The sequence below is a fragment of the Abramis brama genome (assembly GCF_963993115.1).
Source record: "Abramis brama genome assembly, chromosome: 7".
Classification (NCBI taxonomy): domain Eukaryota; kingdom Metazoa; phylum Chordata; class Actinopteri; order Cypriniformes; family Leuciscidae; genus Abramis; species Abramis brama.
The window spans coordinates 1,483,768-1,509,600 of NC_139969.1; the positions used below are offsets into that span (position 1 = coordinate 1,483,768).

The 25,833-nt window shown below is 37.5% G+C and overlaps 1 protein-coding gene across 1 annotated transcript in view; it reads right to left on the reverse strand.

Moving 5' to 3' along the window:
* The window catches only part of LOC311087653 (uncharacterized protein), a 415,151-nt gene that overhangs the window by 66,036 nt on the left and 323,282 nt on the right, over nucleotides 1-25,833 (reverse strand). The gene's annotated exons all lie outside the window — the stretch shown is intronic.

The following is a 25,833-nucleotide window of genomic DNA, read 5'->3' on the forward strand; positions in this document are numbered from 1 at the left end:
TAGCGACCCTATACAATGTTTTACAAAAAATTAATGGAAAAACGGGCATTTTTTTATAATTAAATTTTTTTTCTTGTTATATTGTTTATGATGAATTGATTGAGGAATACTAAGAGGAGGAGGGAGGTGAATGACGTCCCGGGTCCCGGGAATTCTGAGTTTCCATCTACAATATTTACTTTTTTTGGAATTCTGAGTTTACATCTTGCAAATTTTACTTTTTACTTGGAATTGTGAGATGTAAACTTCTTTTTTCTTGTATTTTCCCCCGCCACTGAATAAAAAGGTAATTGCAAGTTAACATCTCACAAATCTGACTCCCCCCCCACCCCCCACCCCCCACAGAATTGAGATAAAAACTCACAATTACCTATTTATTTTTATTTTTTTCATTCCATGGTGGAAACAAGCTTGGTTAGAACTGTGAGGAAAAACAGTGCGAATTTATAATGTATATGTATAATTTCAGAATTGTGAGATAAAAGGTCATAATTTCAGTTTTTTATTCCATGGTGGAATCAGGCTTCCATTGAAAAGTGTTTCCCGTTAAAAATTTTATCAAGGTGTTTCAACTACAGGAATACAGTACATCAGTGTAACCATGGCAACGTCTCACAGCAGCGCTCTTTATAAACTGACTTCTGAGAGCTTATAGATGTGTGTGTGTGTGTGTGTGTGTGTCACATCGTGTTTGACTGTGACTGACATGCCCAGCGTGAGAGAATGAATAGGTACTGTAGACACTTTGAACAGGAACGCCGCTGTAATTCAGCTGATTTACAGAAACTAGCCTGTGCTTTAATATAGAGAGGCTCTGATCCTAAACCCAGTAAGCTTCCTACCTAGACAGTATTTTAAGGGTGTTGTTCTACTTAAATGTTTACATTGCCAGAAGCCAAAAAGCACAACCTACTGTGTTGATCTTAGATTGTGAGGACAACATTTGCCTGCCGATATGATCACCAGATCTTGCTTGGAATAAAACAATACATTAATATAAACAGTAAAATGTAGAAAGAAGAGAGGAAGAATGAGCAAGATGGCGTGTTATTCGCTCAGGTTGTGTGTGTGTGTGCGTGTGTGCGTGAGAGAGTGTTTGTGAGTGTGTGTGTGTGTGTGTGTGTGTGTGCGTGAGAGAGTGTTTGTGAGTGTGTGTGTGTGTGAGAGTGTGTGTGTGTGTGAGTGTGTGTGAGTGAGAGTGTGTGTGAGTGTGTGTGCGTGAGAGTGTTTGTGTGTGAGTGTGTGTGTGTGTGAGTGTGTGAGTGTGTGTGTGTGAGTGTGTGAGTGTGTGTGGTTGTCTGATGTTACTGGAACGGTCAGAATGATGGACAGTCTCAGACACTCAGTAATCTCTGCGTCCTCAGAGGAGAGAGCTGATGAGCGACTGATGAGTGTGTTTCTGTAGTGACTCTGTTCACCGGTGTGCGACTCTCTCTGAGGGTCAATGCACTTCTCATGTGTTTTATTTCATGTTTGTATGTTTCTAGCCTGGTTCTACCAGACTCTCGTACATTTCATTTGTACAGAGAGTCTGGCCTCTCTCCATTGACAAGCGTTTACTTCCTTGTAGGCGGGTATTCTGTTTAAGTTTAAAACTATTGGATCTGCCCAGAGTCACTCTGGATCTGCCATAACCAATCGCTAACCTTTGGTCGTGACGTAACCCTACAACTCAAACTAACGCACGACATCAACGTCATCGTTCTCAGCCACTCCCTCTGTTCGCTGATTGGGCCGCCAAAAATTTGGCCGGAGAAAACCAAAGAATACACCACAATCCCAGACGTAGTACTGAAGGGAAATAAAATTGAGCGGAAGTACGCAGGAGCCAGGCTAGTATGTTTCTACTTTTGATTCTACTTTTAAGTGTGTTCATTTCGTTCATTTAAGTGGTCACAATATCTATATTATTATTATCATTTTTGGTAACACTTTACGATAAGGTTTCATTTAGGTAAATACATTAGTTAACATGAACTAAGTCTTAGTTAATCTTAATTTTAACCTTTACTAATACATTTTTAAAATTAAAAGTTGTATTTGTTAATATTAATTAATGAATTGTAAATTATCAACAAATAATAAACAATTGTATTGTATTATCTAACATTAGTTAATACACACACACACACACACACACACAGAGAGAGAGAGAGAGACATGCATTAAACGATAAACCAAGAATAAAATCATAAGATGAAACTCTCCCCTGCCGATACAGAAACCACAGCCTCGGGTCTGTCGACTCGCTCCAGATCCACAGATTAAACCTCGACCGGCTCTGAATCTCAATAACTTTACTCCGTAAGATCCGTCACATCAGAAGCGTTTTATAAATCTCAACAATGAATGTTCATGCACTTTTTAATGCATAGAATCAGCGAGAAACTTTACACTCATGCTTGAATATTGATGATTTATCCTTTCAGAAAACAAGACATGATGACTGTCAACAACAATGGCAAAGTTTAAAGCCAACATCAAGTCAAAATTGACTATTATATTCATCCACAGATTCTCCAAATACTTTATTTTCCACAAATAATTTTGATATCAAAGTGGGATTTTTTTTTGTTTCCTTTAGTTTGTTGGGTTTATAAAGAGCCGATATTTAACACAGATTGTAAAGGTTATAGTTTCTGGCCTTCTAATTTAAATGGTCTTTTGTTTCTAGGATTATTTTTGCATCTTTGCTTCTGTTACTACTTGAATAGGATAATGTGAAAAGATTCACTTTTGCTAAAATAACTCCAAAAGTAATTTTGAATATTTATTTTCATGTTATTAATGCTGAAGTCTTGATCTGTACAGCTGAAGGTTGAAGTGACAATCACTGTCGCTAACAATGACAATCTGATAATCTGTTTTAAAATCAGATATTAATATCTAGTCATAAATGCAGTTTTATTTACATGATTGAACAATGATAAGAGTATTTTGGCTGCCTGTGCATCAGATGTCATCTATTATAACAGTGATAACGATACTGACATGCATCTTCAGCGCTAACAGTGATAATCTGAAGTCGAATTGGTGCAATGCTGGTTGCTTTCAGTTTAGAAAAGTGTAAGTGAGAAAGGCAAAACAAATAACTGTATGCATTGAGTGTTTTAAAGAGGCAATATGCGCATTTACAAGGGTTTTCCTGCTTGAATGTTGATTATTCTCCTCATATTCTCCATTGTTGCGGCTCCTCTCTTCCCAGTCTGTCAGTAACGCTCTGTTTACTTCCTGTCTCTATGAAGCCCCTCCTTCTGAAAAGCACACTGTGCTCTGATTGGTCGGCTGGAGCAGTGTGTTGTGATTGGTCGAGCGCTTCGAGTGTGTTTGGGAAATGTCCCGCCCCTTACCATAACCGCCAGTTTAACACACTACTAACTAACTCAACCAGGCCCCGCCCCTTTATTCTGCGCATGAATTATTATAACGAGGAATATTGTGACGTGTTCGTTCCCGGGAGAAACTCAAGACTACAATGGAGGCGTTTCAGGAGTTCAGGAACACAATCAGGACCCTTTTAAGATCAGATGTTAATTTAGTCGGTAACACTTTACAATAAGGTTCATTAGTTAACTACATTATAACAAGAACTAAGAAAAGGCAATTTGACCGAAAACGAAAATACGGTCAAACTTAAAAGTGGCGTTTCCATTCTAATTATGCTTTTAAACAAAAGTTTGCCTCGGATATATTAACAAAAATACCCTGTGTTGCTTTTGTCGAGAGTTACCCTTTAATGTGCCATATGCACAGCTGATGAAGCGTTTGAGAGTTCACAGCAGTGTTGGAGAAACTCAGCATCCGCCACGCGAGGTAAACGAGTGTGAGACGTGACTGCTTTACCAATGCGTCTCTGCAGCCGTAAGTGGGCAAATCAGGGTCTTAAACATTGTGAAGTGGCTCCTGACTGTTTGACTTTTGGTTGGCAGATTTTAAATTGCATCTGGACCGGTGGGAGTTTAGTCATGTTGGCATCAGTGGATTTGCTCGGAATCATAGATTACATTGTCAGGCTCTTCAACACAAGCTGTGGGCAAAGAATATCACTGGAACAAAGAGCGCCAAGCAGACGCTTCTTGACTTTATATGTAAAATGAGTGTAATGATGTTATTGACCTGTCTGACAGATGATGCACTGACACACACACTCCGACCACGACCCCATTATGAGGTTGCACACACTTCAGAAACTAGATGATATGAATGACCTTTCCTGTGCAAAACTCAGTGTTGTGATGATTTTGATGTGTACCTGTATGTGTGTGTGTGTGTGTATATTTTATATACTGTATATATAGTAATAATGTTGCTTGACTTAACATACTCCACTAATTAATTTTGTCACTGTTTGTATAACAATGTAGAGATAATAATCGGATATTGTTTGCAATAGTGTCGTGTTTCTATATGGTCTGTACATTCACTGCACATTTTGGCAAATGCACACACGCATATTATTTTATGCCTACTGAAAAATTGCACACTGCACATAGTATCTATACTTTGTACTGCAGTATACATATTGTTCGCTGCATATCTATGCATACTGAAAAATTGCATAATGTGCACAGTGTATATTCTTCATTTTGTACATGTTTGCTGAACATTTTAGCAAATGCAAGCATATTAGTCTATGCATACTAAAAAAATTGCATTCTGTGCACATATACTTTGTGCTGCTGTTTACATTTTGTTTGCTGCACATTAATCTATGCATATGAAATATTGCATAATGTGCATAGTGTATACTTCATACTGTTGTTTAATACATGTTCACTGAATATTTTGGCAAATGCATGCATATTAATCTATGCATACTAAAAATGTGCATATTCACTACACATTTTGGCTTTAAGTACGAACAATATGATGCTTGATTTGACATACACCACTAATAGAAATGAGAAATTGATGTAGAATTGAATCTGTCACTGTTAGTTATTGTAATAATCAGATATTGTTTGTAACACAGTGGAGACGCTCGTTTCAGAGATGTGTTGCTCTTCTGTATCGTCTGTTCACCCTTCACATTTCCTGAGAGCTGTTCAGATCATGCAGTCGTCTGGAGAACAGCCTCTCTTTGATGCTCCTCTTTCTGCCTTTATTGTTTAGTTTTGCACATATTTATTCTGCTCATCTCTCGCTCCGGGTGAAACAGAAGTTAAAGAGCTCTCCTCGACGCAGAGAACATTAGAGCTGAGCGCGTGATGGAAACCAGAGACTTTCTGTTGTCTTTTGTAAGGATGTTCAACTAAGTATATAATAGAAATGTGACACTAGCATACTGATTAGTGCATACTGTACAGCTGTACTACCTTTTTATATAATATGTTGAAGAAGAAAAAAACGAGTATGCATTCATTGTAGCAACACTGAAGTCATGAGTTTGATTCTTAGGGAATGCATGAACTGATAAAATGCATAACTTAAATGCAAAGTCTGTAAATCTGCCATATGCATTAATGCAATGCTATACATTATTGTCACTCACTCACTATTAATTAAAGAAGTGTCATCTCAGGAATAGATATGGTCATTTTGTATTTTCAATCAAATTTTGTGCCAAAATGTATTTTTTGGCTGTCTGATCGAATTCAGGCACTCTCAGAATAGAGGGTCAGTGTATTGAATTATGGTTGCAGTGTTCTCCTCTGTGTATGCATATTGTTCAGTGGACATTTTGGCAAATGCATACATGTATATTAGTTTATTCATACAAAAAAATTGCATACTGTGTACATATACTTCATACTGCAGTATAGACATTGTTAACTGCACATTAGTCTATGCATACTGAAAAATTGCATACTGTGTACACTATATATATTTCATACTGCAGTATATCCATTGTTCGCTGCACATTTTTGCTAATGCATACATGCAAATTACTCTGAATACTGAATTTTTTTTTACTGTGCATAGTATATATACTCTATACTTTAGTATGTGTATTGTTTGTTGGACATTTTGGTAAATGCATTCGTGCACATTATGCATACTGAGGAATGACACTGTGTGCACACTATATATACTTCATACTGCAGTATATACATTGTTCGCCGCACATTTTGGCTAATACATACATGCAAATTAACTTATGCATACTGAAAAATTGTATACTGTACATAGTATATATATTTTATACTGTAGTATGTGTATTGTTTACTGCACATTAGTCTATGCATACTGAAGAATGACACTGTGTGCACACTGTATATACTTCATACTGCAGTTTAGACATTTTTCGCCGCACATTTTGGAAAATGCATACATGCAAATTAGTTTCCAATCAGTCAGATTTACCCATTGTGGCATGACCGTAAAGTGCAAAACTCGTAACACTGCTCTGATAATAACATGAATATTTATTTTTACTACTAACTTCTGAATTGCTTTGACTTTGAAATGTCTTAATCGTCCCATGGAAGCATCTCTAATCCCTTTATGAGGAGCTCATCGGAGTCGAGCATTTCCAACATATCAGTTCTGAAGTCGCTCACTGGAATTAGCCCAAATCCCAGTTCAGCTGACATGTCTTTGTCCCTTCAAAGTGCTTTTTGTGTGTGTGTGTGTGTGTGTGTGTCTGTGTGTGGGGATTTCAGGCAGGCTGAGCTACTCTCCATGACCTTGTCGGCCTGCTAATTCTCTCCAGAGTCGCTGGCGCGCACATTAAGTTCATCAGCGTATCGGAGTGGCTTTGATCAGATGCATGCAGAGCTCAGGACTCTTATCAGCCAGTCATTTACGAGCATTACCCATCCTGACAGCATTCTGATTCACGACGAGCCTCACACGGGCCACGGAGGAAGAGATGGTAATTAATACGTACTGCCCCCTCGAGACTGGCCTACAATCTCTCGGCAAATTGCTCCGTCGATGTGTGCGCTTTCCACAGCTATAACCTCGTCCTGACTCCGGTGTCGGGCATCGGTGAGCTCTTACAGGTCAAACATTACCACACTTTTTTATTATCATTTCAATGAAAGGAATGCAGCCTATTATATTTATGTTTTTTATTTAATATTTTGTATTTTTAGGGGATTTTATGGTTCTACATTATATTTATGCTGTATTTATAATCCATTTATTAACGTTTTGAGCATAGACCTGAAAATATAATTTCCAACTTAAACTGTCGTAAATCTTGAATGCTTTAAAGCACAGACTGAAGTTTGATCTCTTTTTTAAAGATAAAAAAAGATTATTGCTTGAGTGAAAAAGTTTTAAAAAGTGAACTTACAAAAAGGTACAGAATTTTACATTTATTTTTATGAAAAATGCACAAAAATACTAAAAATATTTTTTTTATATGAAATCTATAATCTATGTTTTATTTTAGTTGAAAGTGTGAGAAAATCAAAGCCATAAATCAAAACAAGTTGTGCTCCAAATTTGAGGTTGATATCTCAAAAAATGATCTTTCAGTGATATTTAGTTCGGCTGCAGTACCGAACGCTTCCACTAGAGGAAATTTGTCTCATTCATTTCTAATGCGCTCATTTTTGACCGTGCAGGAGCACAAGTGGGACTATTTTTTTTACAGGACCATTTAACCTTTTCGAATCATGTCCATGATTTTTTGTGTGTTGACCGAAGAGCACCAGAGGGTTCATATTTTGAGATGCTTATCGCCCTGTGAACTTTTTCCTTGCAAGTCCACGTTGATCTCTTCATGAAAGCTTTCCAGTTTTGTGTGCATTAGACTGTTGAAAACATAAGTTTGTTTGAATGGGATTTGCTGCATATATAGAGCATTTTCAGAAGTCTCATGTAAACAGTAAAAATTACAACCCTGCCAAGAATTATTTTCTTATTTGTTATTGTTGCAATCCAGTCTTGTTTTCTAATACAAATATCTAAACATGCTAAAATCAAGACATATTTACTTGAGAATAAAAATTACTAAATATATTAAGTCTATTACTAAATATATACTTGTTTTCTGAAAAAGTTTATGCTTAAAACAAGAAAAAAATGTCTTAAGTTAAAAATGATTCAAAGGGAGAACAATTGCCACACTGGCAGATTTCTTTTCTTGTTTTTTAGCAAAAACCCACTTTATTTTAATTATTTATTTGTGTAAAAGAAGACTTAAAAATCTTAGGTCATTTAGCATCTTAAGTAAATGTAACTGAATTTAAAGGTGCAGTGTGTAAGTTTTAGCACATCTAGTGGTGAGGTTGTGAATTACACCCAGCAGAAGTTACGGTGGCCGACAGGAAGTGATGTCGTCGTCTGAGACAGCAGAGAGGAGCCAGTTAAACAATGAGGTTTCTTTACAAAGATAAATTAAGAAATTACGTTTACTTGATTATTCAGTAAAACGATGTTATTGCGAATATTATTGTTACTTGTTCATCATTGTGTCAGTGTTTTATTCGCTGACTTTAGCTGAAGCTTCTTTACACGAAGAACAACATAGTGACGAAACACGTTTGCAGTGTAGGGTTTGGAAGAGATCCATGGAGTCTGCAGTAACATTTTGCGTGTCTTTAACCTCATATTCTCCACGTTTGAAGTGTTATTTATTATTATTTATTAATGATTGTTATTTCTGCCGTTGCTCTTCCTTCTGTCGTCTGTGTTGTTTCTCCCGTCGGGACACTGTCGTCCTCTGGGTCTGTAATCGATCGCTCATTCACACGGACTCAGTCTCTGTATTGATGAACTCACCGACTGAATCTTCTCAACAGCTGTCAGTCAAACTGAGTGTGTGTGTGTGTGTGTGTGTGCTCAGTGTCCTTGAGTGTGTGTTTCGTGTCTTTGAGCTCACGTCACATCAGTAATGACAAGTCAAACGTTCAGTTGCATAATTGGATTATAGTGTAAGATTGTGATGTTAATATATCAAATGCACTACGGTTAAAAATGTGTGTGTGTGTGTGAGAGAGAGAGAGAGAGAGAGAGAGAGTGTGTGTGTGTGAGAGAGAGAGAGAGAGAGAGAGAGAGTGTGTGTGAGTGAGTGTGTGTGTATGGGTGTGATGTTAATATTTCAAAAGCACTGTTAAAAAGGTATCTTTTTAAAATATATATACTTTTATTTATCAAGGATGCATTAAATTGATCAAAAGTGACAGTAAAGACATTTATAATGTTACAACAGATTCTTTTTCAGATAAAAGCTGTTATTTTGAACTTTCATCAAAGAATCCTGAAAACATAATGTGTCACAGTAATGTTTTCCACACTGATAAGACTCTTTTGAACACGTTTGAACACTGTTCATATACTAAGGGCCCTATCATACACACAGCGCTAAGCGACGCGAGTGTGTTTCGCTAGTTTCAGCCCGACGCAGTTTTCATTTTCATTTTCACGTCCTGCGTCACGATGTTTAAATAGCAAATGCATTAGCGCTGATCTGTGTGCATGAGCTGCTGGTCTGAGAACGAGTGTGTGCAACAGAAATAGACTATATAAGACTGGTTTAATAAACGCGACGGATCATTAATGTCTCGTCCAGTGAGCGTGAACACACTGTTACATCAACACTGTTAAATGACAGGCTGGAAAACTGCGGCTGCGTTTCAAAAGATGTTTCAATAGATGTAATTATGGTGTAATTATCTGCAATCATCATCAGAGTCCAGCATACATCAATACTGCAGTAAACACTGGATATGAGTGTGTTTCACGAGTGTGTTTCACATGCGTTGTGAAGTCTTGTGCATGTGTGTGTGTGTGTGTGTGTGTGTGTGACATTTTCAGATTGAACGGTTTTGTTTTACAGCTGCTTGTGGAAACCATTAAAGTATTTTTATCATTATCTTTATTGTTATTTTAGTATTATTTATATGCTTTTTTAGTAGTTATTAATATTTTGGATTGCCTTTTATTTCTGTTATATTTTTCTGATTTAAATTTAGTTAAAATTTCAGTGTTTGTTTGTTGTGCTTTTATTTTTATAATTTTAAAACATTTATTTAGCTTTATTTATTTAGCTTCAGTTTTAGTATTTTTAGCACTTCAGCTTGAACTAGTTTAGTTAAAGTTTCAGTCATTTTTACCTGCTTTTATCATTTTTATTAGTTTTTAAATATTTCTATCTAGCTTTAATTTAGTATTTTTTTAGCATTTCATCTTGAACTCAATTCTTTTTTTAAAGTTTCAGTCATATTTTATTTTTTTTGCTTTTATCATTTTTATTCGTTTTTTAATATTTCTGTTTAATTATTATTATTAATTTTATTTTTAGTATTTTTGCACTTCCACTTGACTTCCACTTTGTACCTTACTTTAAGTTTCAGTCATTTTGTTGTGTCCTTTTGTCATTTCTCTATTTTGTAAATATTTATAGCTTTATTTATTTATTAGCTTATTATTATTTATTTATGCAAATGTTCACATTTTCATTTACCATTTATTTATTTATTTATTATTTTTTGGGGTTTTTCATCTAATTATATTTTATTTTGTCTTCATTTGAGTGAACTAAAATGATAATTAATAGTTTTAGTTTATTGTCGTTTGCAACAACAACAACAACAACAACACAATATTTGTGTAAAAATGGCTAAGCTTTAGTAGTCTGATCAAATTATGAAACATCTCCTTGATTCAGGGCTGACATAACTTCTGGTTTATTGATTATACTGAAAATGGAAGAATCCAGTGCATGATGCTCTGTTAGACGTCAGTCATCTGGATATCTGTTGTGCACAATAATCATTTTGCAGAATATGCCATGAGACAAGAAAAGACGAGGAGAAACGGATGTAATGCGTGTATATCAGACACTTCTGAAGGAAAATGACTTGTTCTTCTCCAACACCAGCTCAGATCATGACAACATCCCTGTTCTCCTGTTCTCCAGTGTGCAGATCATCAAACCCCAGATGACACAGATGTGACTGAGACGAAACCAGCTCTTCATAAATCCACTCGTCTCTGTCATTAGTCTTTTGGATTATGTGGAAATGTTTTCTTCTTGATGAGCAGAATTAATTAATTTCTATCAGTCTGACCGAGAAACACCTCATGCACTGCATCGTTCTTTACAGAAAAACTCTATATAAAGTAGTTTATTGATCATTGTCATGATTCCTGTCCTGTGTTTCCCTTGTCTGGTGTGCATTTTTGTTATTTCCTGTTCTGTGCCATGTTTTGTAGTCCTTTGTAGTCTTTCTTGTTTATTAGTCTCCCCAGGTGTTTCAGATTAACCACGCCCCCTTGTTATCTTGTTTAGCTTGTTTGCCCATGTATTTAAGCTTTGTGTCTAGTCTCAGTCTTTGTGAGTTCTTATTTTTTGTATGTTGGCTGTTTGGTTCCTGTGTTGTTTCCCGAGTCTGAGTTTGTCTAGTTTTAGATTTATTAAATAAAGTTTGCTGCATGTGGATCCTGCTTCCTCCTATCATTCAGCCAGCAACGTTACAGAAGAACTCACCACAAAATGGATCCAGCAGTTGTAAGCAACGGAGCTCTAAGTAGTTGGCTATCCTCTCTGTTCCAAGATGGCCAGCCTATCGAGAGGTATGCTAGGGACTTTTTGACTTGTTGTCATTTAGCATCATTAGAGGACTCTCAGCTCATGGACATATTTTGGAGTGGGCTAGATGAGGAGATCGCTCTGATGATGCCGGATGATAATGCCGAGTGGACCCTAGAGGGGTATATCAACCTGGCTCTTCTCCTTGGCGGTTCATCATTTACTGTGGGCTTGGTAGTTGAAGAACCCCACAAGCTCACAGTACCCCCTGAGCCTGAACCAATTCAGCCTGAGTACATTCCTGTCGAGCCAGAGCTTCACGTCAGTCCTGCCGAGCCAGAGCTTCACGTCAGTCCTGCCGAGCCAGAGACGCTTCACGTCACGTCTACCATTCCAGAGACGCTTCACGTCACGTCTGCCGATCCAGAGACTGTTCACGTCACGTCTGCCGAGCCTGAGTTTCTTCACGTCACGTCTGCCGTTCCAGAGTCAGTTCAAGTCACGTCCGTCAAGCCAGTGTCTTCGGATAAGATGGCCGCCGCCGAGCCAGTGTCTTCGGACAAGATGGCCGCCGCCCAGCCAGTGTCTCCGGACAAGATGGCCGCCGCTGAGCCGGAGTCTGTTCCTGAGCCGGAGTCTGTTCCTGAGCCGGAGTCTGTTCCTGAGCCGGAGTCTGTTCCTGAGCCGGAGTCTGTTCCTGAGCCGGAGTCTGTTCCTGAGCCGGAGTCTGTTCCTGAGCCAGTGTCTGTTCCTGAGCCAGTGTCTGTTCCTGCCCGTGATCCCATGGACGCCCCCGAGGAAATTTGGGGGGGGGGCAATAAGACCCTGCCGTGGTCGGCCGAAGGGTCGTCTCCTCCCTGGCCGCCTGAAGGGTCGTCTCCTCCCTGGCCGCCTGAAGGGTCGTCTCCTCCCTGGCCGCCTGAAGGGTCGTCTCCTCCCTGGCCGCCTGAAGGGTCGTCTCCTCCCTGGCCGCCTGAAGGGTCGTCTCCTCCCTGGCCTCCTGAAGGGTCGTCTCCTCCTGGCCGCCTGAAGGGTCGTCTCCGCCTTGGTCACCTGAGGGGTCCGCTCCACCTTGGTCGTCTGCTCCGCCCTGGTTGCCTGAGGGGTCCGTTCCGCCCTGGCCGCCTGCACAGCCTGATCCGCCCTGGCCGCCTGCACAGCCTGCTCCGCCCTGGCCGCCTGCACTGCCTGCTCCGCCCTGGCCGCCTGCACTGCCTGCTCCGCCCTGGCCGCCTGCACTGCCTGCTCCGCCCTGGCCTCCCGTTCTGCCACAGTCTCCAGGCCCTCTGCCGTTCCACGGGCCTGGCCCTCCATCCCGCCCCCGGGTCTGCCTCCGCTCCACCACCCTCCTGAACTATTTCCTGAGGAGCATCTGGAATCTGCTCCTTAAGTGGGGGGCTATGTCATGATTCCTGTCCTGTGTTTCCCTTGTCTGGTGTGCATTTTTGTTATTTCCTGTTCTGTGCCATGTTTTGTAGTCTTTCTTGTTTATTAGTCTCCCCAGGTGTTTCAGATTAACCACGCCCCCTTGTTATCTTGTTTAGCTTGTTTGCCCATGTATTTAAGCTTTGTGTCTAGTCTCAGTCTTTGTGAGTTCTTATTTTTGTATGTTGGCTGTTTGGTTCCTGTGTTGTTTCCCGAGTCTGAGTTTGTCTAGTTTTAGATTTATTAAATAAAGTTTGCTGCATGTGGATCCTGCTTCCTCCTATCATTCAGCCAGCAACGTTACAGATCATATTCAGTGCATTTTATTTTATTCAGTAACTAAGAGGTGCAATAACGGTATAGTTAATGCAAATATTGATGTTTACTGTGCCAGTTATTCAGATGCAGCATTATAGGTTCTGTCTTGGTTTCATGGCATAATGCAAGAATATAGGAGAGAGAAGCATGAAGAGGGAAGTTAGCTAGAGGAGAGATGTCCTATCAACGACAACAACTAACGTTAGAATTATATTCTGTTGAATTTTGATATGGCCGACACACGACCAAAGAGACCACGTTCCGGTGAACAAATAGCAAAGAAGAGGGAAAAAGAGAAGGAAACGCGCAAAGTCCCGAATTTACATCGGAAAAGCCTCATGAATGTTTCAGGAAGCACAGAAGGGCGGGGGAGGGGACGGGATGAGGAGGGAGGGTCGAGCTAGACTTAGCTAGGCTAACGTCATTACATAGGAAACCATATCAACGCTTACTCACTATATGTTTTGAAAACATTATCCATATTAAAACCGTAATTTACAGATAACAATCTGCAGTCAAACGCTCTGAACAAACATATAATCCTCAAACGGGATCCGGGACGCCATTATGATGAACCATCCACTTGTTTCCGATGCTGGGATCAAATGAAAATGACCAACATGTGAAAAATTGTGGTATTATCTCACAATGTGCTGAAATATGAAGCCTCTCTCTCTCTCTCTCCCTCTCTCTCTCTCTCTCTCTCTCTCTGTCTCTCAGTAATCGTGTTCCTCCTCTCCGTCTGTATTCTCTCTATCTCTCTCCTCTGTTTCTGTCTCTCTCTCTCTCTCTCTCAGTAATCATGTGTTCCTCCTCTCCGTCTGTATTCTCTCTATCTCTCTATCTCTCTCTCTCCCTCTCTCTCTCTCTCTCAGTAATCATGTGTTCCTGCTCTCCGTCTGTATTCTCTCTCTCTCTCTCTCTCTCTCTGTCTGTCTCTCAGTAATCATGTGTTCCTCCTCTCCGTCTGTATTCTCTCTCTCTCTCTCTCTCTCTCTCTCTCTCTCTCTCTCTCTCTCTGTGTCTGTCTCTCAGTAATCATGTGTTCCTCCTCTCCGTCTGTATTCTCTCTCTCTCTCTCTCTCTCTCTCTCTCTGTCTGTCTCTCAGTAATCATGTGTTCCTCCTCTCCGTCTGTATTCTCTCTCTCTCTCTCTCTCTCTCTCTCTCTCTCTCTCCTCTGTTTCTCTCTCTCTCTCTCTCTCTCTCTCTCTCTGTCTCTCTCTCTCTCTCAGTAATCATGTGTTCCTCCTCTCCGTCTGTATTCTCTCTATCTCTCTCTCTCTCTCTCTCTCTCTCTCTCTCTCTCTCTCTGTCTGTCTCTCAGTAATCATGTGTTCCTCCTCTCCGTCTGTATTCTCTCTCTCTCTCCTCTGTTTCCAGGCTTCACTCGCTCGGATCCGTCGCCCGCAGTGATTAATCGCCGATTGGCAATAATAAACACACACACTCTGACAAATAGCCAATCACACACTTCTTTATCTCCCTCTTGCAGGCACACAGAGAGCGTCAGATCTGCTTTAAGAGCCACAGATGAGTGCGTGTGTGTGTGAGACGTGTTTTGATGTGGTTTATGTGCTGACATACATTGCTCCAGCATTCAGAAGTGTTAATGTGAATTGACGGCCTCTTACTGGAGATTCTGTTGTCGTTTAGGATCGTGTTTGTCAGTGTTTCTCAGTGTCTGAACTCTTCTATTTCTGGCCTTTATGACTCAATCTTCCTCTGGGCTTTTCTCTGACACCATGTACTCAGACGTGATGTGAGGTTTGTTCGTCCTACTGTCTGTCGGAGAGAATCTCTCTGCTAGTGTAAGTGTGTTAATGCAGGACCGCATGCGTTCTTACCGCTGGTGTGTGTGTGTGTGTGTGTGTGTCGGACAAACCCAAACGCTCCTGCTGGGAGATTCCTTGTGTAACGTTGCATTCGAGTTGTGCCCAGTCCATAGCATTGATTTTGTGTGTGAAGGAGCAGAGTCATTTTCACCTCGACAGGCGTGTGTTACTGTCGAGGGAAAGTCCATCAGCTCAGGGTTTTTTATCTGGTGCATATTTACAATGAATTATAAAACATTTGTTCAAATGAATAATTTAAAGAAAAGCTGTCAAATCGATTAATCACGATTAATCGCGTCTAACATAAATGTTTATGTCTAATACATATACATATACAGTGCATACATATTTATATATACATTTATTTATGTTAGATGCAATTCTATGTGAGATTTGACTGTCATGATTTCTCTGAGGATTTGTCTAAATTTAGGGAGGCTCCTGAGGGCAGTAAAATTCAGATTAGTGAAATGGATGTCTGTAGAATTTTGGAGGGGACTGACCAGAGAAAAAGTCCCGGGCCTGACGCCGTTTGTGGCCGCCTGCTCAAAAATTGTGGTTTATTTTTATGTGATATCTTTTCTTGTATTTTCAGCTCAGATGGATGTTCCTGCATTATGGAAAGAATCAATTATTGTTCCTGTGGCTAAGATTCCATCACCTAAGGGACTGAACGATTACCGCCCTGTGGCTCTTACGTCATTAGTCATGAAAGGGCTAGAAAAGATTGTGAAGAAGAGCTTGCTTGCTATGTAGAATATTACTGACCCACTCCAATTTGCATGTCAGGCAGGCAAAGGGGTGGAGGATGCCACAGCAACACTGCTGGACCGTGTTACGGGGCACTTAGAGGGCACAAAGACACATGTACTGGCTACTTTTATTGATTTCTCATCAGCTTTTTATTGCATGCAGCCCCATATTCTTGCTCAGAGGCTCTCTGAAATTCCTGCAATAGATGTTGGTACTATATGTTGGTTGGCTGGCTGGCTAGGAGGCCACAGAGAGTCCGTGTAAATGGCACCTTGTCTGAGGCCCTGGTGTGCTCTACTGGTGTCAATCTTAATGATCTGAGCCAGGTCTACCAGATTACGTGTGTCCAGAGGGCGAATGCCATTTTGGCAGACCCTTATCACCCTCTACACGCAGAGTTTCGGCTCTTGCCGTCAGGGAGAAGGTTTGCCTTCTCTAGAAAGGCAAAGTCAAATCGATACACAAGATCATTTGTACCATTAGCTGTTAAATACTTGAACCAGCTCTAAACATCGCAATTTGTAACTTTTCCAGGATGACATCTACGGGTTAACTGTGTTATTTATTTTTTTCATTTTGTTGTATATTTTACTGTATTTATGTGTTGGCTGTGCCAATGGCTGCTGTGGAATAAATTGCCCCTTGGGGATAATAAGGAAACATAACATCTATATATATTTTTTTTATATGTGTGTGTGTGTGTGTGCAATGTACATGCACACACATAAAAAAATAGATAGATAGATAGATAGATAGATAGATAGATAGATAGATAATAGATAGATAGATAGATAGATATAGATAGATAGATAATATATAGATAGATATAGATAGATAGATAATATATAGATAGATAGATAGATAGATAATATATAGATAGATAGATAGATAGATAGATAGATAGATAGATAGATACATATATTATAGAAACGCACGCTTTTATGTTAGATGCAATTAATCGCGATTAATCGATTTGACAGCACTAATATATAGGCCTATGTATATATAAATATGTATGCACTGTATATGTATATGTGTATATATGTATATATACACACACACACTCACTTGATTGTTCATTATTGGTTCAAGCCCGCCTTCACACTGTCGATAGTGTCACCGAGGCTCATCTCGATCGGCTTGAAAATTTCGGGTATTTTGGATATTTTGAAAAACCTACTTTTGCGAACTAGTCCTAGGTTTTTGGCCCGATTGGAACCAAACCAGTGCAGATAGGATTCTCTGGAGTCTAAATGTCAATAATTATCAAAAAAAAGTGTGTGTGAGTGAGTGTGTGTGTGTGTGTGAGTGATGATCATCCACTACTAGTGCATAACATTGTGATTAGAGGTCAAAGTCTTTACTCTGCATTTGCCAGTGTGTGTGTGTGTGTGTGTGTGAGTAAGTGAGTAAGTGAGTGAGTGAGTGTGTGTGTATGTGTGTGTGTGTGTGTGTGTGTGAGTGAGTGATGATCATCCACTACTAGTGCATGACATTGTGATTAGAGGTCATAGTCTTTCCTCTGCATTTGCCAGTGTGTGTGTGTGTGTGTGTGTGTGTGTGTGTGTGTGTGTGTGTGTGTGAGTGAGTGATGATCATCCACTACTAGTGCATGACATTGTGATTAGAGGTCATAGTCTTTCCTCTGCATTTGCCAGCGTGTGTGTGTGTGTGTGTGTGTGTGAGTGTGTGTGTGTGTGTGTGTGTGTTAGTGCCTGTTGACTGTTACAGTTAAAACAAATAATTTATTAATACTATTTTACCTTTAGACAATATTCATATATTGCTAATAGCGTTTCCAGTTCATTTCTCCAGAAACAGAAGGTCATCGTGAGGACGTTGTATAGTTGCATACAGTGAATCATGTGCTCATATATAAAGCACATTTGGGCAAATTACAGAATAAATGACAAACTGTGCTCAGTATAAATACTGTAAACTGCTAAATAAGTATAATATGTTATAATTCTATAGCAAAATTCTGACACTAGCTGACTTTTTGTTAACTTTATGGCAACATAAAAAAGTACTTTAAAATGCATTATTTCACCTGAGAAAGCAATAGAAATATATGAATATATATGTACGAATATATATGTACTGGGCCTAAAATTAACACTCGCCAAGCGCCAAATGAGCGTATATGAAACGGTGTCAAAACTGTGCGCGCGAATACCGAATACTTACGTCTTCTTGCGCTTGAACAGAAATATAAACACAAAATTATTGGCGAGTATCCTAGTAAACATAGTCGGTTATGTTTTATATGAATGTAAACAGTTGAGAAAGTGAAACGCATGTGTTCTGAAAGTATCAGTATATTAGATCCGGGCATTCGCTCTTAAAGTGACAGTAGCCTCATATTCCTGCAGCCGTCTGCGTTTTTAATCACTCACTGCTCTTGTAACTCTTATAACTTTTGTAACTTTAATAAGGATTATTGTATGTTTAATTTATACAGTAAAGACCATGCAGTGATGTTCTACATTTGATTTATTTTATTTCATTTGTCTCATACTCATATTCATGGCCGGTAAAAAAATATTCATGTATAATATTTATTTAAATTTTCTTAAGTCACAGGCCATTGGCAGGAGTGGCAAAGAGTTAGTTTGAGGCCCTGAATATGTTTATATGAATATATGAATATTCAGTATGTAATAGTGCATGTCTAAAAACATAATGAAAATATCAATTCTTATATAAATGCTTTACATATTAAACTATTTTAATACACTGAAAAGGGATATTTTGAAGTTGTAAATAAAACAAAACATATCGGGGAACATTTTACTAGAAAATACTACTTTAGACTTCAGAATTTCATTTTAATTCCATTTCTTTGTAATTATTTGAGAAATTTCTGAGTGAAACCTTTCAAATTAAAAATTTTTAGTATAGATTTTATTTTTTAGATGGTTTCCAAACACGTTTTAATGTCAGATTTAAATTGCTCAAACATAGGCATTGTTTTCATTCAATCTGACTTTGATCATAATAACAAGCAAATATAATAATTAAATCAAAAATAAATCCGATGAGAAACGCCTCGACAATCCTCTTTTTGTACATCATTTTTCATTCCCAAAACAAACGAGTAATGGTTTCAGTCTATTCTAGAATAAATGCACATCATCTCCTCATAAGAAGCTCAAGGTCACGCACACACACACACACACACACACACTCGGAGAGAAGAGCAGGGTAATTCAACATGAACCGCATGTGTTTCATCCCTCCATCATTCATCTGTTTGTTTTCCTGACCTCATCCGGTCTCTCTCCTCCGCTGAGCGTCCGTCTGTCCTTGGCTCGACTTTCACCTGCTCGCGGTGATGAAGGGATAAATGGAGGACTGGAAGATGACGGGATTAATCTCCTCTATTTCAGCCTCACGACACCCTCATTCTTCTCCATTTATCCGTGTCGTTCAGAGAACAGGAATAGAGTCATAGAATAGAATAGATAGAAATGGATTGTGTGCTTTTGCTATCATTAGAGATGGAGCTTTTGGGATAGATCAATAGGAAAGAATATTTCAGGAATTTCCCTACTAACAAAAATACATTCCCATTAAACATTTCTGAATGTTTTAAAAACGTTTTTTTTTCTTGGAAATGCAAAGTTTAAGGGGTAACACTTTACAATAAGGTTCATTAGTTAACATGAATTAACAATACTTCTTCAGAATTAATTAATCTTAGTTAATATTAATTTACTTATACGTTTTTAAAATCAAAGGTTGTATTTGTTAACATTTAATGCAGTGAACTAACATGAACAAACAATGAATGGCTGTATTTTTATGATATTTTTAACTAATATTAACAAAGATTAACAAATACTGTAACAAATGTTGGTTACACTTTATTTTAAGGTGTCATTGTTACAGTGTAATTATACTGTATATTTAAGTACTGAGTAATATTAATTAACAACATGTACTTACTATAGGGTTAGAGTAGGATTAGGGTTTAGTTGAGGGTTATTTGCATGTAATTATGCATAATTTACTGTTATTACTACGGTAAGTACATGTAACATATGTAACAAGGACACTGTAAAATAAAGTGTTACCCAAATGTATCACTCATTGTTAGTTCATACATTAACTGATGTTAACTAACGAACCTTATTGTAAAGTGTTATCATTTAAGGAAATATTCCATTATATCATTCTTCAAACATTAGAATGTTACTTTTGAATCTCTGAACATTCCGAAACTAGTTACATTTAAAATAATGTGAGAATCTTGCGGGAACTTTAGTCAAAGTTCTGAGAACAAACACTGAACGCACTCTATATTCAACATACTCTGACTTCTGTAATCTGATTTATCAGTAAAACATAACCAGGACTTGATTTTATTCATCAATAACTGACCGAATTCACACTAATCTGATGTGACTGAACAGAAACGCATTGAATTTGACATTTTCAGTTCTGATCAGGGTCACTTTCAGTGTGTGAACCAATCAAATACTTTGAACTTTGGATGAAAGTGTTTGCCAGATGCATGTAAAATTTATTTGAACAAAAATACAGTAAAAATTGGAAATATTATTGTGATGTAAATCATCTGTTTTCTATGTGAATATACAGTAAAGTGTAATTTATTCCTGTGATCAAAGCTGAATTTTCAGCATCATTACTCCAGTCTTCAGTGTCACATGATCCTTCAGAAATCATTCTAATATGAGGATTTGATGATCAAGAAACATTTATGATTATTATCAGTGTGGAGAACAGCTTCATATTTTTGTGGAAACCGTGATACATTTTATTTTTCAGGATTCTTTGATGAATAGAAGGTACTAAAAGAAAGAAATTTACAAAAAAGAAAGGTACAAAAAAGAATTTATTTGAAAAAGAATCTTTAGTAACATTATAAATGTTTTTTGATTAATTCAATGCGTCCTTGATGAATAAAAGGATCTTTACACCACTATATATCATACACCTGCTATATATTAGTATTTATCTCAGCTTTATGTGATCTTTCTATTTACCTCCAGTGTTTTTTAGTGATTGTCTGTCAATTATTAAGGTACAAAACAGATTTTAATACTTAAATACCTTGGTATATTAACGTTACATCATGGATTATTCAAGTTCAATCCATAAAAGCTCAAATGTTCTTTTCCACATCTGCTGTTTTACTGTAAATTTCACCGATTGTTTGTCAGTTTATCACCGTTTGGCCATAATAAGCCGTAATCTGGATCAGACCGTATGCCGAAGTGATATAAGAGCTGCATCTGTCCCATAGGAACTGGGAATACACATAAATAACACATAAATGCCTCATATTTTACGCTTTTATTCCCCTCTGAAAATCTGCTGTTCTCCATCCGCCACATCCAATCAGACGCTGCGATTTGGAGACAGCGTGACCTTTCGCTGTGACCTTTCAGATGCAGAGACACAGACTGAGAAACTCTCTGCTCAGTGTATTATCATGATGAATGATGTTCATTAAACGCCTGAGAATATCAATTAGCTGTAAAGAGTGCGGCTCGCTAAACTCACTCATTCTGTCACGCCAAAGAACTTTTCATTAGATCATCGTTTTTTAGCCCTTTACAGTTTTGGGCTTTTTTATGGATCTCTCGTCGCAGGTTCATCAGTGAAAATGATGTGAAACTTCAAGCCCATCCGTCTCCATGTTAGTCATTTCCCATGATGCATCTGTCCCGGTGCGACAGAGATCGAGAGCAGAAGAGTCTCTATTTCTGATAAATGTCATGATGATCAGTCCGTCAGAGCGTCCGGCAGCTGTGAACCCTGTTAGTGTGCAGATGTGTGGTTTAGATGGAGAATACATGTGCAGCTCATATTTCAAAAGAACGAGAAAGAAAAAATGAAAAGAAGGAAAGAAAGAAAATGTCACTCATTTTCAGGACCATTCATTTTTTTGACATTGTGAAATTGTTTTAATGACAATTAAACTTAAATATTATATTATATTATATTATATTATATTATATTATATTATATTATATTATATTATATTATATTATATTATATTATATTATATTATATTATATTTAGTGCTGATTTAATCATGATTAATCACATCCAGCATAAAAGTTTTTGTTAATATAATATGTGTGTATATATGAATGAATGAATGATATATATATATATATATATAGCCTATACCACACCGACACACATATATATAATATATGTATATATATATACTATATTATATAAACAAAAACTTTTATGTTGGATGCGATTAATTGCGATTAATCGAGTTGACAGCACAAATTATATTACATTATATTAAAATTATCATTAATATAATGCATCTAGATGTTTTATTTTTTATATCTGATTTATGATTCTCATTAGATTCTCATTATTAGATTAAATTAAACTCATATTAAACTTTAATAAAATCAGTTTAAATTAAATGCAGTTCAACAAATAGTCTACAATTTAAATAGGCAAATATATACATATCTAGCCACTATATCATTGTTTTGCATTACAATAATACGAATTTGGGCTTAAAATGTGTTTGATGGTCATGAAAATAATGAAAAAAAAAAAACTGTAATAATTCTTAAATAGACTTCATTTTATTTGATGCAAATAAAAATTCTTCATTTTTGTGTGAAATACGACACGCTAAAATGTTCTCACCAGGTTTCATGAGATGTGTGCAGATTATTAATAGTCTGTTCTTCTCTTAAAGACGCGGGCAGAGCAATGGGAAATTTAAACATGTAATTATAGTTCATTACATAACGAAGGACTCCACGGAGACTCCATCTCACAAGCATATATACATCATTAATATGCATGAGATGAGAATAATGCAAGAATCTCACACGACCTGCTGTGAATCTGCTTTCGGCTTTTTGCTGATACGATCAATGATACTGCGCCGTAAACAATGCAGGATTGGTCAGGTTTTATATGGAGGATAGATTAGAAGAAAGCACAAATATTGGCCTTTATAAACAGATAAATAAAGGAAGAGCAGGTTTAGTGGAGCGTCAGTAAAGCCAAACGGGACATGTGCGCAGATGAACATCGACTCTCGCTGTGAACCGTTCATCAATGCACGCTATTCCAGAGAAGACTCACACAAATGTTTGTCCTTTTGCTGTACTGAAGGCTTAATGTCACCTAATGCTCAAATATCAATGCAGCCTTTCTAAAATCTCGACAGTTATAAAGGTTACGGAAATAATTGCAAATAAAGATCCTTTTAAAGTCCTGCAATGCATTTGTTTCACTCTGAAATGCATCACATTTTTGGCAGTAAAAATGTTTGGGTTTCATGTGACTTTTGCACAACATTATCTGAGCTTATATTCTTCTTTGCATTGAGGTCTCCTTTAATGGTATATTTGCGAAGATTAGAGGAATAAAAGGAATACAAATCCTCAAAAAGTAATTTCTTCTTTAAATATTTGGCAATGGGGTCAGAAAAATAGTTCTTCAAAATCTTCCCTTTTGATTAAAGCTGCAGTCCGTAGTTGTTCCTCTTTGTCACCATCTCTGTTCGAAATCTGCAATTGCAGTTATTCGCGGAATTATCAACTTTACGTGGGTTGTGCCTCGGCACAGATGTGACTTTATGAGTACAGATGTGACTTTATGAGTACATATGTGACTTTATGTGTACAGATGTGACTTTATGAGTACCAGATGTGACTTTATGAGTACAGATGTGACTTTATGAGTACCAGATGTGACTTTATGTGTACAGATGTGACTTTGAGTACCAGATGTGACTTTATGTGTACAGATGTGACTTTATGAGTACCAGATGTGACTTTATGTGTACAGATGTGACTTTATGAGTACAGATGTGACTTTATGAGTACATATGTGACTTTATGTGTACAGATGTGACTTTATGAGTACCAGATGTGACTTTATGTGTACAGATGTGACTTTATGAGTACAGATGTGACTTTATGAGTACATATGTGACTTTATGAGTACATATGTGACTTTATGTGTACAGATGTGACTTTATGAGTACCAGATGTGACTTTATGTGTACAGATGTGACTTTATGAGTACCAGATGTGACTTTATGAGTACAGATGTGACTTTATGAGTACATATGTGACTTTATGTGTACAGATGTGACTTTATGAGTACCAGATGTGACTTTATGTGTACAGATGTGACTTTATGAGTACAGATGTGACTTTATGAGTACATATGTGACTTTATGAGTACATATGTGACTTTATGTGTACAGATGTGACTTTATGAGTACCAGATGTGACTTTATGTGTACAGATGTGACTTTATGAGTACCAGATGTGACTTTATGTGTACAGATGTGACTTTATGAGTACAGATGTGACTTTATGAGTACATATGTGACTTTATGTGTACAGATGTGACTTTATGAGTACCAGATGTGACTTTATGTGTACAGATGTGACTTTATGAGTACCAGATGTGACTTTATGTGTACAGATGTGACTTTATGTGTACAGATGTGACTTTATGAGTACCAGATGTGACTTTATGTGTACAGATGTGACTTTATGAGTACCAGATGTGACTTTATGTGTACAGATGTGACTTTATGAGTACAGATGCGACTTTATGTGTACAGATGTGACTTTATGAGTACCAGATGTGACTTTATGAGTACAGATGTGACTTTATGAGTACAGATGTGACTTTATGAGTGCCAGATGTGACTTTATGTGTACAGATGTGACTTTATGAGTACAGATGTGACTTTATGAGTACAGATGTGACTTTATGAGTGCCAGATGTGACTTTATGAGTACAGATGTGACTTTATGTGTACAGATGTGACTTTATGAGTACCAGATGTGACTTTATGAGTACAGATGTGACTTTATGAGTACAGATGTGACTTTATGAGTGCCAGATGTGACTTTATGAGTACAAATGTGACTTTATGAGTGCCAGATGTGACTTTATGTGTACAGATGTGACTTTATGAGTACAGATGTGACTTTATGAGTGCCAGATGTGACTTTATGAGTGCCAGATGTGACTTTATGAGTACAGATGTGACTTTGAGTATGAGTACAGATGTGACTTTATGAGTACAGATGTGACTTTATGAGTACCAGATGTGACTTTATGAGTACAGATGTGACTTTATGAGTACCAGATGTGACTTTATGTGTACAGATGTGATGGAATGTGGACAGATGTGACTTTATGAGTACAGATGTGACTTTATGAGAGTACAGATGTGACTTTATGTGTTCAGATGTGACATAATGACGCAAAGACATGCTCGAATTTCCCGCGGAAATCCACCAGTACCACTGGAGTTAAAAACATTATTACAAGCTCACCGTTGTGAATCGAGGTACGGCAAGCAGAGAGTTGGTGCTGGTGATGTACTTGCTCAAACATTAATTCTGGATAATTTTTAACCCAAAAAAAGTTACGGACTGCAGCTTTAAGATAATTTTTTTCTGACCCCATTGACAGATTATATATATATATATATATATATATATATATATATATATATATATATATATATATATATATATATATATATATATATAATTTTGATAAATTACCCAGACTTCTTATCTCACAATGTGTAATTTTGCTTCTCCGTTAAATGCATGTTGATTGAATAATGTTTAGATATTTTAAACACTTTTTGCTATGTTTTTGTTTTGGTGGCGTAGGATAAAAGATAAAAGTCTCTGGAGTGTTTGTTTCTGAGAACTGAACTCTGATGGAAACGTCTGAGAAATGAGGTTGTAAATAAGTGTAATGGTTTCGCTCTGAACACACAGCGGCTGAAATATCCGTCTCTCAGTTCAGCCATAAATGTCACACAGACTCTCTGAGGAAATGATTTGAATCTTAAACGTATGTTTTATGAACGAGGGTCGCGTAATGAAAAATGCATCTCCTGCAAACAGTGTTATAGTGAATAAATCAGTGTTTGCAGTTCAGCTGGAAGTAAATATAAAAACAGAATCATTTCAGCTGATCTTTTATTTTCCCTCGACCTCCACTTCAAATACTTGGACATTTTACTTTGACACTTTTGGGAGTTTGAGATGGGATGAAATAAATACTTAAGGCGTAT